Below are 22,404 nucleotides of genomic sequence, written 5' to 3'. Positions count from 1 at the left end.
GTGTGTTTTGTTGTAGCAGCCACACACTGGTTGAACAGTACCACAACTACTACTACTGATAATAATAAAATAATTAAATAAAATAATAATAATAAATAATAATAATAATCATAATTATTATCATGATTCTTACCACCACCATAGCTGATACTACATCATTGGCAGCTACAACTACAGCTGTTCCTACCACCACCGTAGCAGATACTACAACATCGGCTGCTACAACTACAGCTGTTCCTACCACCACCGTAGCAGATACTACAACATCGGCTGCTACAACTAAACCTGTTCCTACCACCACCTTAGCTGATACTAAAACATCGGCTGCTACAACTATACCTGTTCCTACCACCACCCTAGCTGATACTACAACATCGGCTGCTACAACTACAGCTGTTCCTACCACCACCCTAGCTGATACTACAACATCGGCTGCTACAACTACAGCTGTTCCTACCACCACCCTAGCTGATACTACAACATCGGCTGCTACAACTACACCTGTTCCTACCAGCACCGTAGCAGATACTAAAACATTGGCTGCTACAACTACAGCTGTTCCTACCACTACCGTAGCTGATACTACAACATTGGCTGTTACAACTATACCTGTTCCTACCACCACCCTAGCTGATACTACAACATTGGCTGCTACAACTACAGCTGTTCCTACCACCACCGTAGCAGATACTACAACATTGGCTGCTACAACTACACCTGTTCCTACCACTACCGTAGCTGATACTACAACATTGGCTGTTACAACTATACCTGTTCCTACCACCACCCTAGCTGATACTACAACATTGGCTGCTACAACTACAGCTGTTCCTACCACCACCGTAGCAGATACTACAACATTGGCTGCTACAACTACAGCTGTTCCTACCACCACCGTAGCAGATACTACAACATTGGCTGCTACAACTACACCTGTTCCTACCACCACCGTAGCAGATACTACAACATTGGCTGCTACAACTACAGCTGTTCCTACCACCACCCTAGCTGATACTAAAACATTGGCTGCTACAACTACACCTGTTCCTACCACTAATGTAGCTGATACTACAACATTGGCTGTTACAACTAAACCTGTTCCTACCACCAGCCTAGCTGATACTACAATATTGGCTGCTACAACTACAGCTGTTCCTACCACCACCCTAGCTGATACTATAACATCGGCTGCTACAACTACAGCTGTTCCTACCACCACCCTAGCTGATACTACAACATCGGCTGCTACAACTACAGCTGTTCCTACCACCACCGTAGCTGATACTACAACATCGGCTGCTACAACTACAGCTGTTCCTACCACCACCGTAGCAGATACTACAACATCGGCTGCTACAACTATACCTGTTCCTACCACCACCCTAGCTGATACTAAAACATCGGCTGCTACAACTACAGCTGTTCCTACCACCACCCTAGCTGATACTACAACATTGGCTGCTACAACTACACCTGTTCCTACCACCACCGTAGCTGATACTACAACATCGGCTGCTACAACTACAGCTGTTCCTACCACCACCGTAGCTGATACTACAACATCGGCTGCTACAACTACACCTGTTCCTACCAGCACCCTAGCTGATACTAAAACATCGGCTGCTACAACTACACCTGTTCCTACCACCACCGTAGCTGATACTACAACATCGGCTGCTACAACTACAGCTGTTCCTACCACCACCCTAGCTGATTCTACAACATCGGCTGCTACAACTACAGCTGTTCCTACCACCACCCTAGCTGATACTACAACATCGGCTGCTACAACTACAGCTGTTCCTACCACCACCGTAGCTGATACTACAACATTGGCTGCTAAAACTACAGCTGTTCCTACCACCACCGTAGCTGATACTACAACATCGGCTGCTACAACTACAGCTGTTCCTACCACCACCGTAGCTGATACTACAACATCGGCTGCTACAACTACAGCTGTTCCTACCACCACCGTAGCTGACACTACAACATCGGCTGCTACAACTACACCTGTTCCTACCACCACCCTAGCTGATACTAAAACATCGGCTGCTACAACTACACCTGTTCCTACCACCACCGTAGTTGATACTACAACATCGGCTGCTACAACTATACCTGTTCCTACCACCACCCTAGCTGATACTACAACATTGGCTGCTACAACTACAGCTGTTCCTACCACCACCGTAGCAGATACTACAACATTGGCTGCTACAACTACACCTGTTCCTACCACTAATGTAGCTGATACTACAACATTGGCTGTTACAACTAAACCTGTTCCTACCACCAGCCTAGCTGATACTACAATATTGGCTGCTACAACTACAGCTGTTCCTACCACCACCGTAGTTGATACTACAACATCGGCTGCTACAACTACAGCTGTTCCTACCACCACCCTAGCTGATACTATAACATCGGCTGCTACAACTACAGCTGTTCCTACCACCACCCTAGCTGATGCTACAACATCGGCTGCTACAACTACACCTGTTCCTACCACCACCGTAGCTGATACTACAACATCGGCTGCTACAACTACAGCTGTTCCTACCACCACCGTAGCTGATACTACAACATCGGCTGCTACAAATACACCTGTTCCTACCACCACCGTAGCTGATACTACAACATTGCCTACTACAACTACAGCTGTTCCTACCACCACCGTAGCTGATACTACAACATTGCCAACAAGCCCCACTGAGGAGTTTGGGCGCTTTTGGGAGTTTTGGGGTTTCCCAGACATTCCATCAGGGCCCTACAGACCACCTGGAGTTACGGAAGCACCTGAGTCTACCACCACCGTAGCTGATACTACAACATCGGCTGCTACAACTACACCGGTTCCTACCACCATCCTAGCTGATACTACAACATCGGCTGCTACAACTACAGCTGTTCCTACCACCACCGTAGCTGATACTACAACATTGCCAACAAGCCCCACTGAGGAGTTTGAGCTTTTTTGGGAGTTTTGGGGTTTCCCAGACATTCCATCAGGGCCCTACAGACCACCTGGAGTTATGGAAGCACCTGAGTTAACTACATAGTCTCCTGCAACAGAGCCTGTGACAACAGCATAGGATCCCACTAATAGTATCACAACTACTGTAACTACTGTAGCTGACACTACAACATTGGCTGCTACAACTACAGCTGTTCCTACCACCACCCTAGCTGATACTACAACATTGGCTGCTACAACTAAACCTGTTCCTACCACCACCGTAGCTGATATTACAACACTGGCTGCTACAACTACACCTGTTCTTACCACCACCCTAGCTGATACTACAACACTGGCTGCTAATACTACAGCTGTTCCTACCACCACCGTAGCTGATACTACAACATTGGCTGTTACAACTAAACCTGTTCCTATCACTACCCTAGCTGATACTACAACATCGGCTGCTACAACTACAGCTGTTCCTACCACCACCGTAGCTGATACTACAACATCGGCTGCTACAACTACAGCTGTTCCTACCACCACCGTAGCAGATACTACAACATCGGCTGCTACAACTAAACCTGTTCCTACCACCACCCTAGCTGATACTACAACATCGGCTGCTACAACTATACCTGTTCCTACCACCACCCTAGCTGATACTAAAACATTGGCTGCTACAACTACACCTGTTCCTACCACCACCCTAGCTGATACTACAACATCGGCTGTTACAACTAAACCTGTTCCTACCACCACCCTAGCTGATACTACAACATCGGCTGCTACAACTACAGCTGTTCCTACCACCACCCTAGCTGATACTAAAACATTGGCTGCTACAACTACAGCTGTTCCTACCACCACCGTAGCAGATACTACAACATTGGCTGCTACAACTACACCTGTTCCTACCACTACCGTAGCTGATACTACAACATTGGCTGTTACAACTAAACCTGTTCCTTCCACCACCCTAGCTGATACTACAACATTGGCTGCTACAACTACAGCTGTTCCTACCACCACCCTAGCTGATACTAAAACATTGGCTGCTACAACTACACCTGTTCCTACCACTAATGTAGCTGATACTACAACATTGGCTGTTACAACTAAACCTGTTCCTACCACCAGCCTAGCTGATACTACAATATTGGCTGCTACAACTACAGCTGTTCCTACCACCACCCTAGCTGATTCTACAACATTGGCTGCTACAACTATAGCTGTTCCTACCACCACCCTAGCTGATACTACAACATCGGCTGCTACAACTACAGCTGTTCCTACCACCACCGTAGCTGATACTACAACATCGGCTGCTACAACTACAGCTGTTCCTACCACCACCGTAGCAGATACTACAACATCGGCTGCTACAACTAAACCTGTTCCTACCACCACCCTAGCTGATACTACAACATTGGCTGCTACAACTATACCTGTTCCTACCACCACCCTAGCTGATACTACAACATTGGCTGCTACAACTACAGCTGTTCCTACCACCACCGTAGCTGATACTACAACATTGCCAACAAGCCCCACTGAGGAGTTTGGGCGCTTTTGGGAGTTTTGGGGTTTCCCAGACATTCCATCAGGGCCCTACAGACCACCTGGAGTTATGGAAGCACCTGAGTTAACTACATAGTCTCCTGCAACAGAGCCTGTGACAACAGCATAGGATCCCACTAATAGCATCACAACTACTGTAACTACTGTAGCTGACACTACAACATTGGCTGCTACAACTACAGCTGTTCCTACCACCACCCTAGCTGATACTACAACATTGGCTGCTACAACTACAGCTGTTCCTACCACCACCCTAGCTGATACTACAACATTGGCTGTTACAACTACACCTGTTCTTACCACCACCCTAGCTGATACTACAACACTGGCTGCTAATACTACAGCTGTTCCTACCACCACCGTAGCTGATACTACAACATTGGCTGCTACAACAACATTGGCTGTTACAACTACACCTGCATGTGGATAATCCTGAAAACAATTATGCCAAGGAATTCATTGCACTAATCGATACTTTCTCCCTAACACAGCATGTACAGGGGCCAACACACTCTCTCGGCCATACCCTCGACCTTGTTATCACAAAGGGTCTCGATGTCTCTACAGCTGTTAAAGACCTGGCCTTATCTGATCATTTCTGCGTGTTCTTTGATGTGTCTATGTCCCCACACACTCAAAACACAGCTATGACGGTAAAAAGGAGAATCATAAATGATCAGACAAGTGCTCTCTTTGAGCAAGCACTTTCACTAAAGTCAAGTCAACTGTCAGACTCTGAAGACTTATTTGATCACTTTAATGCAAAAATGGCAAACATTATGGATGACATTGCTCCATTACAATTCAAGAAAGTTAAGGACAAACAGAAAGCACCATGGAGGCAAAATCCAGCAGTTAAACTTCTAAAAAGAGAGTGTAGGAAGACTGAAAGAAAATGGCGTGAATACAAACTTCAGATCCACTATGAAATCCATAAAGAGATGCTCCGCACATATAACTCTGAAATATGCAAAGCAAGACAGTCTTTCTTTTCTAACATTATCAATAGAAGTTCAAATAACACTCGTATTCTATTTTCAACTGTTGATAAGTTAACAAATCCCCCCTCACAATTAGCGCCTGAACTTCTCTCAACTAATAAATGCAATGAGTTTTCATCTTTTTTTAAAGGTAAAATTGACAAAATCAGACTCAACATATCTGCTCAATTACAAATTCAACAACCTGAACTTCCAGCAACAAACAGAGGGAAACTAAACTTGATGTCAGAGTTCAGCTTGATAGACTACGAAACACTTGAAAAAACGGTACAGAATCTCAGCTCTTCCACATGTGTCTTAGACACTCTGCCTACCAATTTCTTCAAAACTGTTTTTCACCTCATAGCGGCGGATGTCCTTCAAATTGTAAATGTATCACTGCTGTCTGGCACCTTTCCTAAGTCACTGAAAACAGCTGTTGTAAAGCCACTTCTCAAGAAGAATAACCTGGATGCCTCCATGCTAAACAATTACAGGCCCATATCCAATCTACCTTTTATTGGCAAAATTATTGAAAAAGTAGTCTTTAATCAATTAACCACCTTCCTAACATCAAATGGGTATTTTGATTACTTTCAGTCTGGTTTTCGGGCAAATCACAGCACTGAAACAGCTCTCATTAAAGTTTCCAATGACATACGCCTCAACACAGATTCAGGTAAAACATCAGTCCTAGTGCTACTGGACCTTAGTGCAGCATTTGACACTGTTGATCACAATATTTTACTACACAGACTAGAACACTGGGTTGGATTTACAGGCATAGTTATCAGCTGGCTAAAATCATATCTACAAGAAAGGAGCTTCTTTGTTGCCATCGGAAACTGTACCTCAACACCAACGTCCTTGACCTGTGGTGTTCCCCAGGGGTCGATCTTGGGGCCACTATTATTCAACCTCTATATGCTCCCACTTGGACAAATCATTCAAAATAATTTGATTTCATATCATAGCTATGCAGATGACACACAAATTTACTTAGCTCTATCACCAAACGACTATGGTCCTCTTGAATCTATGTGTCAGTGTATAGAACAAATCAACACCTGGATGTCTCAAAATTTTCTTCAGCTGAACAAAGAAAAAACTGAAGTAATTATATTTGGTAAAAATGAGGAAAGACTTAGGGTTGCCACTCTCCTTGACACAAAAGGGTTGAAGGCAAAGGATACTGTTAAAAATCTTGGTGTATTAATTGACAGTGATCTAAATTTCAACAGCCACATGAAAGCGATAACTAAATCAGCTTTTTACCACCTCAAAAATATTGCCAAACTCAGAGGGCTGATGTCAAAACATGACTTAGAAAAACTCATTCATGCATTTATCTCCAGCAGGGTTGATTACTGCAATGGACTGTTCACAGGCCTTCCTAAAAAGACTATTAAACAGCTTCAGGTGATACAAAATGCAGCAGCTAGGATTCTAACAAAAACTAAAAGAACTGACCACATTACTCCAATTCTTAAGTCCTTGCACTGGCTTCCAGTAAGTCACAGAATTGACTTTAAAGCACTATTGCTTGTTTATAAATCAGTAAATGGAGCAGGACCTAAATACTTGTCAGACATGCTTCAGCAGTACACACCTTCTCATCCTCTCAGGTCCCAGGTGAAAAACCTGCTAGTAAAACCTACAGTTAGAACTAAACATGGTGAAGTAGCTTTTAGCTGCTATGCGGCTCAGCTGTGGAACCAACTTTCGGATGACATTAAAAAGGCCCCAACTGTAGCCAGTTTTAAATCTAGACTTAAGACCAAACTGTTCTCAGATGCTTTCTGCTAACTGTGCCGAGTTACAAATTCTGAATCTGCATTGATAATTATTCTACTTTGTCTTTTATTACTTTTTTTTATTTATTTTTTTTTACTACTTTTGCCTTTGTTTTTGCTTACTAATTATTCTTTATTTTTAAATGATTTTACCTTGTGTTTTATGTTTTCTTTTTATTTTTACCTTTTAACTATTCTTTGACTATATTGCCCTTCTGTGCTTTTATTTGTTAATATTGTTTGGTTTTGTTTATGTAAAGCACATTGAATGACCTCTGTGTATGAAATGTGCTATATAAATAAACTTGACTTGACTTGACTTGACTTGACCTGTTCCTACCACCACCCTAGCTGATACTACAACACTGGCTGCTACAACTACACCTGTTCCTACCACCACCGTAGCTGATACTACAACATTGGCTGCTACAACTACAGCTGTTCTTACCACCACCCTAGCTGATACTACAACATTGGCTGCTACAACTACAGCTGTTCTTACCACCACCCTAGCTGATACTACAACATTGGCTGCTACAACTACACCTGTTCCTACCACCACCCTAGCTGATACTACAACATTGGCTGCTACAACTACACCTGTTCCTACCACCACCCTAGCTGATACTACAACATTGGCTGTTACAACTAAACCTGTTCCTACCACCACCGTAGCTGATACTACAACATTGGCTGCTACAACTACAGCTGTTCTTACCACCACCCTAGCTGATACTACAACATTGGCTGCTACAACTACACCTGTTCCTACCACCACCGTAGCTGATACTACAACATTGGCTGCTACAACTACACCTGTTCTTACCACCACCGTAGCTGATACTACAACATCGGCTGCTACAACTACACCTGTTCCTACCACCACCCTAGCTGATACTACAACATTGGCTGCTACAACTACACCTTTTCCTACTACAACATCAATTGATACAACTACAAACATTCATTCAACTTCAGCAACTACTGCAGTTGCCACAACTACAGGTACAGTGATGGCCAAAAGTATTGGCACCCATGCTAAAGTTGACTGAAAAGAGGAATATAAAACCATCTTTTGGAAATTGGATCTTAATGCCTTAAGTGAAAAATTAGGAAATATCTAACCTTTAAGGACACCAATTTTCTTAGTGAATGAATAATGTATCATAAATAAATAAATGTTCTTCCTTAAAATACAGGGGTCATAAGTATTCCCACCCCTATGTTAAATTCCCATAGAGACAGGCAGATTTTTATTTTTAAAGGCCAGTTGTTTCATGGATCCAGAATACTGTGCATCAGTTACCTTGGCCTTTGGAATTAAAATAGCCCCACATCATCACATACCCTTCACCATACCTAGAGATTGGTATGGTGTTATTTCAGTTAGCCTATTAGCTGGTTGGATTTGCATTGAATGCAAATCAAACCAGCTAATGCAAATCAAACCAGCTAATAGGCTAACTGAAATTCTAACATTTGTTTGTATTCTTCCCATTTTTGGGGGACAGCTCAGGATCAGTTGTCGCAGATCTCAAAATCATTTTCAATTCTACCTCACCACCCGATGTTGCCGAAATTAGCAATGTTATTCAAACTGCAAAAAATAGTGGCGATTTAACAATCGACATTATGTCCTTTGCATTTGCCGGTATGTGACAGACATTCTGAAATTGGTTTAATGGATATGAAAGAAGTGAATGACTACTGCTAAAAGACAAAGTACATCTCTTTGTATGTGTCCACAGATACAACCACAGGAGCCCCAGTCACTACAACATCCGTCCATCCGTCCGTTCCTACCACTACGGTACCCGACACTACAACATCAGAAGTGACCACTACGTCTCTTCCTACCACTACGGTACCCGACACTACAACATCAGAAGTGACCACTACGTCCGTCCCTACCACTACGGTACCCGACACTACAACATCAGAAGTGACCGCTACGTCTCTTCCTACCACTACGGTACCCGACACTACAACATCAGAAGTGACCGCTACGTCTCTTCCTACCACTACGGTACCCGACACTACAACATCAGAAGTGACCACTACGTCCGTCCCTGCAACAACAGCAGGCACTACCACATATGCCCCTTCTTCAACACCTGTTACAACATCCATCCCTGCAACAACAGCAGATACCACCACACATGCACCTTTGACAGCAACAGTCACTGATATCACTGCCACAATGTCAGCAGCTACATCTACCCCTATTGCTACAACAGCTAATACAGAGGCAACATCTAAATCTTCGACAAATGCACCCTCTACATACCCTGTTACAACATCTGAATCTACAACAAAAGGAGAAACAACAACAGTTGGACCCTCTACAGCAGATGCTGGTACAATAAGCCCATCTACATCTATTGCCACAACCTCTGCCTCTTCAACAGCTCCAGCTGCTGTGTCAACATCACAATCTGCAACATCTACAGACTCTCTTGACATCTCAACAGCACCTGTTACAACTACATCTGATCCTACAACTACTTCAGCTTCTACTTCCACTTCTACAACAGCTGATGTTACATCAGAGGATACAACATCTGACGCTGTCACTACATCAGTATCTGGTACAACATCTAACTGAACATCCTATAGCTGATGACACAACTACATGAATTGTTACTGCATGATTCTACTGTATCAGTATCTTGTAAGTATATATACTCTTTTGATCCTGTGAGGGAAATTTAGTCTCTGCATTTATCTTACATATATCACCTGACTCATTACTGTGAGACAGCAAGGGTGACAACTTGCCTTATGTTAGCTTCTCTGTTCATGACCACCTCTTGACCGTGCCTTCTTGATAACCCCAATGAAATGCTCTTGAAGGTTGTTCTGTTGCTGGTGATTTTGGTTTTGACGGTACATATGCTTGGTTGATGATTGGCAGTTGTGTGAAATCCCCTACCTATAGCAGAATGAATTGATCTCTCCTGTGTATTTGAAATTCCTTTTGGATAGTAGTTCTGGTCTGTGGTTAGCATCTATATCAGATGAATTCTTACCTTTGTCTGCAGGATTACTTGCAGTTGTCAGAGGACAAAAGATATAAAAAAAGAAAGATATATCATGTGTCACACAGTTTATTATGACCACCACCCTAGTGAAATGGCAGTCATATAGGTTTAATCAGAGTTTTGATGATGATTTTTGTTTTGATCCGTCACCCACATGCTGCACAGAACCTGCTTTTTTTTTAACATTATGTTTATTGGATTTTTCAAAATTTACACATCATACACATACACATAACTCTTATCAGGATCTACATATATGCATGTGCACAAGTACACACCTATACATATATACACATATACTGTACATATACGTCCATGTCAAGAAAAAAAAAAAAGAAAAGCAAAGCAAAAAAAGGTAGATGATTTTCGAGGTATTCAGTAAATTGACCCCATAGTTTGTAAAAGCTCTCAATTTCCCCCTTGTTGGCGTATGTTAGCTTTTCCATGGCTATGCAGTTGGAAAGGTTCTTAAACCATAATCCCACTGAAGGTGTCTCAGTGCTCTTCCATGAGGTAGCAATAGAGTGTTTAGCCTGTAATGAACATACATTAATTATCTTTTTATGAGCACCTGACAATCTTATCTCAAGTGGAAAAAGACCAAGGATGAAAATCTTAGGGCATGCAGGAAGTATCATCGAGGTAATGTCAGACAAAGTCCTTACAACCTTTTCCCAGAATTCTCTAATTTTTGGGCAGTTCCACAGACAATGAAATAGTGTACCCTCTTCTAGGCCACATTTACGTAACACATAGGTCTGAGTTATTCTTATTAAAACGATGCAGAAGGGAAGGAGTTATGTAAGTGTGCATAATCCATTTAAATTGTATCAATTTAAATCTGGTGTTGATAGTCTGTGTTTGAGCTGTTTGGCAAACTGTCTTCCAGTCTACTTCAGAGATTTCCCTGCCCAGGTCACACGCCCACTCCAGCCTTTTGCTATTTGAGGATTCTTCAGAAGTATCCACAAACAGTTTATATAGGAGGGACACCTGGCCACGGCCATGGAGATTGTCCATTATAGCCCTTTCAAGGATGGATAGAGGGGGTCTACGGGGGACTGATTTTGTTCTTTTAACATAAAACTCCTGATTTGCAAGTATTTGAAGAAGTGATTCCTGTGGATATTGTAGGTTCTTTGTAAATCCTCAAAGCTATACATTACATCATTGTCATTGTACATATACATAATTTTGCTAATCCCTCGATCTGCCCAAGATTTAAAACCAGAGTCATTTCTGCCTGGAGGGAATCTGCGGTTACCCCATATTGGGGTAAATCCTGATATATCAGACTCTAAATTTAAATATTTTTGTATTTTGTACCAGACTTTAATGGTATTCTTAACAAAAGGATTATGGGTGTCTTTTATCAATTTTTTTAGTGCATCAGAATATAAATACAAATGTAAAGGTAATGAAGATGTAGTGGCAGTTTCTATTCTGACCCAAGGGGTGGTAAAATCATCCAAGAACCAGAACATGGCAGCTCTAATCTGGGCGGCCCAATAATACCATTGGAAGTTTGGAACTTGGAGTCCCCCTCTATCGTAAGGCATATATAGTAAGGAGAGTCTAAGTCTAGGGCGTTTATTATTCCAAATAAAGTTAGTTATTAGTTCTTTCAGTCTAGAAAATAAAGTGGGTGGAGGGTTTAAGGGAATGGACTGAAAAAGATATAACAATTTTGGCAAAATATTCATTTTAATGATATTGACACGGCCTATAATGATATGGGAAGGTCAGCCCATCTTTTAACAGAGTCTGTTATACTGTTAAGACTGGATTATAGTTCTCTGAGACTAGGTCATCTACGCTAGGGGTGACTTTTATTCCCAGATATTTAAAACCATTGGGAGAGTTATGAAACTCAGTTCCCACTATTGGGTTGTTTCTTTCTGTGTCATTCATAAACAGTATATTAGACTTGGTACTATTCACCTTATAGCCTGAGATCCTCCCAAAGGACTCTATTATACTAAGAAGTGTAGGCAGTGATTGAGCCAGATGTTTTAAGAAGAGTATAATGTCGTCCGCGAAGAGGCTGATGCGTTGTTCATAATTTCCTATTGTTACTCCATTAATCAGAGGGTGGGATCTGATTGTTTGTGCCAATGGCTCTATGGATAACACAAATAGAAGGGGCGATAATGGACATCCTTGACGTGTTCCTCTAGACAGACTGAAGGGCTTTGATGTTATAGAGTTAGTCAACACTACCGCACTTGGATAGCTGTATAGTAATTTCACCCATTTAATGATGTTTTCTCCCAATCCAAATCTTGGGAGTACTTCAAATAGATATGACCATTCCGCCCTGTCAAAAGCCTTCTCGGCATCCAGGGATAGAATGGCCGTATCTGGGCTTCCCCCCTCAGCATAGATAACATTCATCACTCTTCTCAAATTCTGAAATGCCTGTCTGCCTTTGACGAATCCATTCTGATCTTCATGTATAAGACCTGGCAGGAACTGTTCCAATCTCCGCGCTATGACTTTAGCTATAAGTTTTGTGTCAGAGTTCAGGAGAGATATAGGTCGGTACGAATCACATTTAGATGGTGATCTACTAGGCTTTAGGATGTTGGTAATAAGTGCTCCGGAAAGAGAAGGTGGCAGGGAGTTAGTCCCCAAACCCTCTTTGATCATATCGAAAAAGGGGGGCAGCAGCTTATCTTTAAAGATCTTGTATATATCAATAGGGAGCCCATCTGGGCCTGCTGCTTTCCCTGTCTGCATATGAGCTAGGGCCTTGTACAGCTCATCCAGTTCCAGTGGCCTATCCAGAACCTCTCTGTCTTCTGCGGAGAGAGTAGGGAATGCTAGACCATCAAGAAAATGATTCAATAAGTTTTTGTCTGCTGTAATGTCCGAGCTGTACAATGATTGATAAAATGTTTGAAATGTTTCATTTATTTTCTTGGGGGTCTGTTGTAATAATTCCGTTTGAATCTCGTGAATTGTTTTCTCACGCCAGGCAAAAAGTTTTAATACGCCAGGCAAGCAATCTTTCAGCCTTTTCCCCCTGATCATAGAATTGCTGTTTTAATCTATTTAAATTACCGAGGGCCTTATTTACTGAAATTTCATTATAGTGAGCTCTGAGTAGAGTTAATTTATGTTCCAGAGCTGGAGTTTTATTAACTATAACCTCATTTTCTAATGCTTTAATTTTCTATTTCAAACAGTTTGTTTTTAAGTTCCTTGGATTTGTAGCTAGTATAACTAATTATCTGCCCTCTGATATAAGCCTTAAAGGCGTCCCATGTATTGACCTGGAAGAACACATCTATATTTGTGTTGATAAAGTGAATGAATTCTGGATCATGTAGCCATTTGTTATCAAATCTCCAACTAGGGGGTCCGTAGTATTCTTTATGGACCTTGTACTCTAAAGATACTGTGGCGTGGTCAGATAGTATTATACTGCTATAGTAACAATTCTTAACCCTAAATAGTGAAGTTCTAGAAATCAAGAAAAAATCTAACCGTGAATAAGTCCTGTGTGTGGTTGAATGACAGGCGAATTATCTTTTATCAGGGTTAACCCTTTAGGCGCCAGAGGTTTTTTCCCGAAACGTTCGATTTTGACATCTTCATTTCAAAAGGCTATATCTTAAAAGTGATAAGAGATACAGACTTTCTGTAAATTAGAGAAATATTAAGGATGACCCAAAGTTTATGTAGGGATTAAATGTCTATATCTAATTAGCATATTATGACGTCATATGGTGGCGGCCATCTTGAATTATAGAATTTTCATGAAAAGTCGCATGTTTGAATGATAAAATGCACCACTTCTTTCCCCCCAAAATGTCCCTCACCTTCTGTATGCTATATTGCACAATACTGAATGCTCAGGTAAATAGTAAGTAGTGAACAAACTGTGTAAATCATTACTAATAAATGGCAGAAACAAACCAAATGCATGTAGCGGTAGACTGGCCTTTTGCTGTAGAGATTTTCCATTTACTACATACAGTAGGCACTCTGATTCCATGTATGGGGCACATATATTTTATTCAGATGACACACAAACACAAGTAGACAAGACCTGTTTAGTTCAAAAGCTCATTTGCCAAGGCAAGGCACAGATCAGGAGTGAGATGACGAGACAAGACAAGAGACAATGTTAGTATTTTTTTCTTTTTGTTGTTTTTGTTGATGTTTTTTGTTTTTTTTTCCTAGCTGACAAAGACACACACATCACAAGGACATGAACACACAAAAAGGAACACATAGTGTATGTCCTAAATGATCAGGGAAATAGATAGCAAATCAACAGTGTAAATCATTACTAATAAATGGCTGACTTTTTTTTTTTATGTAGCAGGCCTTTTGCTGTAGAGATAATGACTCCCTATCCCTATCCATACAGGGCCGGCATTCTCATCATCTTGTGATAGACTATGCATGACCTAATGTGTGTGTGTGTGTGTGTGTGTGTGTGTGGGAGAGGGAGAAAGCGTGTCACCACCTCCACCATGCGAGCAGCATGGCCAGATCTGCCTCGCGCGCGCCGAGTGGAGAGAATTTGCGCAGCTCGGACTAGGCCTACTGTCATTCTCATTGCGACTCCCCACACTGCCACTACGTTCCCCCCTAACTGTCCTTTGAGCACTTCGACCTCGTCTAACATACCCAGTGGCATTAGACAAAGGCCCCACCATGTTACTGTCGCCGCGATTGTGGAGAGGCACACGTTCAGAAGACAGAAGCTAGCGCTATGGACATGCTACCTCCAGCCTCGTTCGCCACACCACTAACACCCTGCTAACTTCCCGATGAACACTCCGAACCCGTGAAACATTATTCCCACCAGTGACATTGGGCAAACGATTCAACGTTTGTGCTTGGTGTAAGCTAAACTATGGAGTAAACTCTCACTTTGTCCAGCTGCATCATTGCAAGGCAGGGACGCATCTGAAGCCTCACTAAACGAATCAACGTCATTTTCTGAAAGCAGATATTCCCCTTCAGAATCAGGGTCCGCGAATAGAAGACCCAACACTTCATTTCAGGTAAACTTTTTTGATGCCATTAAACGATGATCTAATGCAAATACTCGCTGACGTTGACAATATCGCTCTGACAAAGTGGCTCACACGCACACTAGCTCCGGTATTTCACGCACTGATTCAATGCGCTGTAGCTAGAAGGTTTTGTTTAAAGCATGCACTTTTTTCGACTCGGGGATGACGTATGACATGTCTGCCATCTAGTGGAGTGGAGGTCGAACGAAATATGACACCCTATTTGACTAAATCGGCCGTTTTATTCAGTACCGCATCTTGTCGACTAAAGTCGCCCGTGGCGCCTAGAGGGTTAACATAGATAATAATGCTAACCAAGTTACTTAACTTAGTTAATTTAGCTAATGTTTTCTAGCAGTTTTTTTTAAATGTTAATAATGCTAATGCTGTTAACTATGTTAACAATGCTAACTATGTAACTTAGCTAACAATTTATAACAGTTATGCTAAAATACCAAGAATGCTAACATGCTAACCATGTGACGTAGCTATTCATTTTTAGCAGTTATACTAACAATGCTAACTATGCTAACCATGTGACGTAGCTATTAATTTTTAGCAGTTATACTAACAATGCTAACTATGCTAACCATGTGACTTAGCTATTCATTTTTAGCAGTTATACTTACAATGCTAACTATGCTAACCATATTACTTAGCTAACTTAGCTAATATTTTCTAATAGTTTAGTCAAAACTATAATGATAACTATGCTAACAATGCTAACTAGCATTGTAACAATGTTAACTATGCTAACCATGTGACTTAGCTAACTTAGCTTATAATTTTTAGTAGTTATGCTAACAATGTTAACTAGCATACTAACTATGCTAACCATGTAACTTAGCTAACCTAGCTAATCATATTTAGCAGTTATGCTAACTATGCTAACCATGTGACTTAGCTAACCTAGCTAATCGTTTTTAGCAGTTATGCTAACTATGCTAACTAGCATGTAAATTATGCTAACTATGCTAACTAGCTACAGTGGGTAGGAGTCATAGTTGATGACAAGTAACAGTTACAATGGCTGAACAGTTGAAAAGTTCAGTAGTTTAAAGGGTTAAATTGTTTAACAGTGAAATATTGGAGTGAGACTGGCAGTTGATCCAGGTGGCCTGAACACCTGCCATAGGATTCTAATTGCTTAACGGCCGTATTATGATGTCACAATCAGCAATGTTAAGTCTATGGGGATTTTTAGAAAAGTTTCAAAGTTGAAAAGACATAGCAGCTTGGTCCGTTTGAATACCTACGTTACAAAGTTTGAATTAAGTTTCTAAGTTAAACTGTTCAAGAGAAATTGCGTACTGAAAAAGTGGTAAGCAGAATAATAATAACTAGAAATGCAATTCCAAGGAATTACCAGTGCATGAAAATCCTTAAGTTGTGATGTAAAATATCATGTATAGTTAAAACAGATAATACAGAGATGGTTACTACAGTGATGCTAGGATAGACATGGTGGTTGCATAGCTTAATAAAAGTTGATAGTTTAAAAGTTGTTGATAGACAGTAGATAGTTTAAAAGTTGTTGATAGACAGCTAGTTTAATATAGTTTAATGATAGTTTAAAAGTGCTAACATGCTAACTATGCTAACCATGTAACTTAGCTAACCTAGCTAATCATTTTTAGTAGTTATGCTAACTAAGCTAATTAGCATGCTTACAATGCTAACTATGCTAGCCATGTGACTTAGCTAACCTAGCTAATCATTTTTAGTAGTTATGCTAACTATGCTAACTAGCATGCTAACTATGTGACTTAGCTAACCTAGCTAATCATTTTTAGCAGTTTTGTTAAAAATGCTAACATGCTAACTATGCTAACTAGCTACAGTGGGTAGGAGTCATAGTTGATGACAAGTGTTGACTTAGTTGATGACAAGTTAAAAGTTGTTGATAGACAGCTAGTTTAATAGAAAGTTGAATCATAGTTTAAAAGTAGACTGTTTAAAAGTTGAATGTAGATAGTTGAAAAGTTGTTGATAGACAGCTAGTTTAATAGATAGATAGTTTAATGATAGTTTAAAAGTAGATCGTTTAAAAGTTGAATGTAAAAAGTTCAGTAGTTTAATGGGTTACATTGTTTAACAGTGGATTATTGTTGTGAGGACTTTTATTTTGAAACAGCTTTGGGCAGAGGAAACAGTTGAATAGGATGTGTAGTCTTAATTGACCCAGATTGTATGCTTAAAGCCTGAGGCTGCAGGTGGCCTGAACACCTGCCATAGGATTCTAATTGCTTAATGGCCGTATTATGATGTCACAATCGGCAATGTTAAGTCTATGGGGATTTTTAAAAAGTTTTTCTTTAATAGTTTAAAAAGTATAAACGTTTCAAAGTTGAAAAGACATAGCAGCTTGGTCCGTTTGAATACCTACGTTACAAAGTTTGAATGAAGTTTCTAAGTTAAACTGTTCAAGAGAAATAGCGTACGGAAAAAGTGGTAAGCGGAATAATAATAAGAAGTTGTTGATGTTGCCTTGGAAGAACAGTACAGTGCATTTTCATGCACTGTAATAAGAAGTTGTTGTTGTTGCCCAGGAAGAACAGTACAGTGCATTTTCATGCACTGTAATTAGGACACATAATGACAGTATTATTGTTTATACTGACACTGCTGTGGGTAGAGTGGATTGCTAGACTGTCAGTCTCCGTCAGAATATATTTTGTATCATGAATGTTCAGATAGTCAAAGGACTTCCTTTATCTGTAAGACAACGGATGCAAAGGTCTCGTACAACAAAAACAGCAGATATGGCTGTCGGCAGAAACATTCAATCCCAGTGATAATCCTGACGTTTTACTGTGGTTTAGGAATGTTCTGATTTGTTTTCAGAATGGCATTATGCTGAAGAATGTCTCACTTGTACTCTGACAGATCTTGTTCTCTCCCACATAACAGGTGCATCTCAAAAAACTAGAATATTGTTGAAAGTCCATTGGCCTGGCCAGACTGAGAGATTAAAGGCTCAGGAAACCATATTTCACTTTATGCATTTCACTTTTCCTTGATATTCTATATTTTGAGATGCATTTGTATAGTGAATAAAGTCTGATTTATGAAAGGAAGCTGACACGAAAAAACAAACAAAAAAGCATCCACATGGCTGAAACCAGGAAGCTGTGGCGCAGCAGAAGCCATTTGACACATTCAGGTCCAAATGCCCACCGTGATACTGGTTCAACTCTGACCTACAGGTATGCTCATTTCCTGATTCCATCTCATTTCTCCCTGTCACTCCTCACTGTCCTATCTGAATAAAGGTTAAATGCCCCCCAAAATATGCTCCAAAAACGCTGAAACCAACCTAATCTAAGAGTTGTTTGGGACCACAGCAAGTTCTTTTTAAGGCAATGTTGCATAGAGATGTAATACACAAAGTGATTCATGACTGCTCTGTCCCTGTCCAACTAAAGAAGACATCTAAATGTTTCTTTAGTTCTGTTCCTTACCATGCAAAATGTTTGTACCTCACATGACGTTTATGTTCTGATTACAACCCTATAGCCCTAGCTGCTCATTGGCTGGGAGTTTATCAAGCCTGGCGTTTCTGATGAGATATATAGTGCACTGGGTGTCTCTCCTATCTAAAGCAGATTCACTCACACTTCTCCACTGCTTCCTTTGGAACAGCAGAACAACAGAGTCTACACTTTTATTATTGGAAAGATACAAGGGATGCTACAGTGAACACTGAGCTATCAGAAGACTTCTCTATCGAGGAGAGCACATTTATACTGCTTTTTAAATTCATTGAATGAAAATGGCAGCCCGTGTTTTGTTGATCCTACCAACGCTAGTGGGTGTTTTTGGCGGAGTACTTCTGCAAGTGTTTGATGTCAATGCAACAGGAAAGGTGAGAGCACTTAAAACAGAAGAGACACCAGAGGAAATGAACCGCCACTCTGCGTCATCAGATTCATCCCATCACTTCAATATCTCCAGCAAAACAGTGGTTCCTAAAGCTAACAAGAGGAAGAATTATATGATTAATGCATTTTTCAAGAAACAGCATACATGGAGGCACCTCTTTTGTAAGTATGATACCTTTGCTATACAATAGATGTGATTTTTTTTAATACTTGTTACCTGATGTTACCTGCTAGATGTTACCTGCTAAGGTAATCTAAGCCAGAACTACTGCTTGGCTTTACTATGTGTGATCGACATGGAATATCTGCTGTTCTTGTGACGGGGGAAAAAAACTAAAAACAGGTTACTACCATAAAATCATGAGACTTGTATGGTAGCCTAACTACAGTTAATATAACATCATATGTGAATGACCAGACATGCATCCATTGCAATTTCCAAATAATTCTGGAAAAAAAGGATCAGGATTTCGGTCACTTGAGTAAGTCTCTGGACCGTTCCTGGTTCAGACAAAGCAGCATCACTTAAAATGGTGACTCAGATAATATCTGCATTAGAGTTCTACTAGGCCTGTGCTGTGCTATGCCTCTGATGGAGATGATATTCATATGAGGGATCAATCATAGATAGACATAGCTCCCCTGTCTGGTCTTGTATATGCATAGCACAGGAGATTAGAGGTGCATGCAGCGATTGCGCAAGAAGTCAAGTTTATATTTAAAATTATTAGCTGACACTTTTATCCAAAACAACTTATATTTTAACCAAGTGTAACCCTCTTTTGCCTCAGAGGGGTGTGCTAGTGTAACCTGGGTCCTAGGGTATGGTTCTCACCTTTTAAGCCTGCTGTTTAACCAGAGTAGCTTAAGCACCCCTACGGTATAAAGGTTATACTTTGCTCTATTTAACCAGTGAGTGGAGACGGAGTCAGTATAACAAACAAGAATGTATTATAAAACACAATAAAATCACACTATGACAATGCAAATTAATAAGACTATATGTACAAAATATCCAACTATGTATGCCCAGCTACTAGGCCAAAGTCAAATAGACTGGACCACCTTAAGGATCAGTCTCTGCGGAAAATATTTAAACAGGATATCAAAAGTAACGATTCAAATATATATATAATTCTCTGTGTGGATAGAAGTTTTTAAAACTGTACACCAAAAAGTAGCGATTAACACGGTAAGTATAGATTAGTCAATAAAGCCCTGTGTGGAAGTACATGTACTATAAAACCATGCACTAAACAGTATGATTCAAAAGGTAAATATAGATTAGTGATAAAAGCCCTGTGTGGAAGTACGTGTACGGTAAAAGCATACACTAAACGGTATGATTCAAAAGGTAAATATAGATTAGTCGATAGAGCCCTGTGTGGAAGTGCGTGTAAAACTATACAATAAACAGTAGTGATTCACAATCTCTACTCTCCGTTTGCAAACGGATAGCAATAACGTTACCCTGAGATGACCGGTCACTCAACATACAGTAAACAAATAGACATTACATATAAAAGCCGGCAAAATAAAATAAAACCCCCGTTGCAGGCCTGTTTCAGTTCGTGTTGACAGGTGACGTGTTGTACTCACGGTCCCTTTAGTCACAAACCGTGCAGCAGAGTGTGGCTCTCCTTGTGTTTCCCGCACAATAGGGCCGCGCGATCAACAAGTGGATTCGGTAGCTTATCTCCCTCGTAGCCGGAGGAACCACTGGCTTTCTCCTGGTCACCAGTGGCGCTATCCGGGTGGCGGTGCTCCCTCGACGGCTACTCAGTGGAACCACAGGCGTGCCTGGAATCCTGTGGCGCTAACTGAGCAGCAGTTAAACTAAAGAAATCTCAGCGAGACGTTTCTTATTACACGTTATGTTTACCTCAGAGCAACTGACTGCTAGCCTAACGTCACTCTTAGCTAGAAACTAGCAGCAATATGCTAGATTAATCTCCCCAAACTGAGGGGCTGAAAATTAATAACGTTAACGTCGTAACTAAAAGGTAGGCACCTGTGCCGGCATATACCCCACTCGCTTCTTGAGACGGGGTTAACTACCTACTTTCACTGTAACTTACTATTTTTGGTAGTTACTTATATAGTCGGAACCCAAACTTCTTGCGTCTCGTCATTTCTCACTCTCTCCCTCTCCTTCTTCTGTGTGCGTGTGTGTGTTCCACCCCTCTCCCCCCACCAGATCCCACCCACTGAGCAATCTGATAGGCGGAGAGTGGTAGCTGACATTTAACTGGTCCTATGATATTCCTTGTCTCCGTTATCAAGCTAGGTTTTCCCCACCATGAAAACTACAGTTCATCTCACACAAACCACAAAGTAAACAAAGTAGCAAAATGACAACAGTCCATTTGGGAGAATAATTAGCTATACCGTGCAGGTTAGACAATAATGCCTAGTGTAATGCCACTATAAAATGCCTTTTGTGAAAAATCAGTTAGCTAGTAGCTAGAGGGTTGTGAAGTAACCCTGGGCTACACAAGGATCAAACAAAACACACCAGAGAAGTAGCTCACCCCTCCCTTCAGTATTCCCAGAGAAACTCCACACAGGGTTCAGTTTTTATTTGGGGAACAGGCTGCCCCCACTTTGTTTCCAGTTTTCACAGGCTAGGCTGCTGCCTTATTTTTACAGTGCACTCATGGAATTAGCAGTCAGCGGATCATGAAGAGGTGACTGCTGAATGCGACAAAAAGATGTTATGGGCTGGAAATCGAGTATGATCGCTGACTCACCTTTAAAAAAAAAAAAAAAAAAAAACTAGTGGCCTCCTAACAATAATTTATATACTGTATGGAAACATCGGCTTTGGCGCCTGTAATATTATGTACCCTTTACTCTATTCTATTCATCAGTCTAGACTATGTTCTCTTCACAGTGTCTTCCAAGAGTTTGGATGGAATGAAAATTAGCAACGATTCTCTACCACAGTTTCAGTGTGACAATGAGTCTCTCGTCCTGAGGTTTACTGTGGCCAATCACACCCGTCAGTTCTTGCTCAACGGTCAGTAGAATATGAAATTAGAATCACTTTACACAGCATTTTAGCACAGTATGTGAATAATTATAGTCCTCACAGGTGACATGTCTCTTGGTTCCATAGAGAACTTCTCACCCA

Source organism: Alosa sapidissima, chromosome 19, assembly GCF_018492685.1.
Source record: "Alosa sapidissima isolate fAloSap1 chromosome 19, fAloSap1.pri, whole genome shotgun sequence".
Lineage (NCBI taxonomy): Eukaryota > Metazoa > Chordata > Actinopteri > Clupeiformes > Clupeidae > Alosa > Alosa sapidissima.
Note: the sequence above shows the minus strand (reverse complement) of the source record.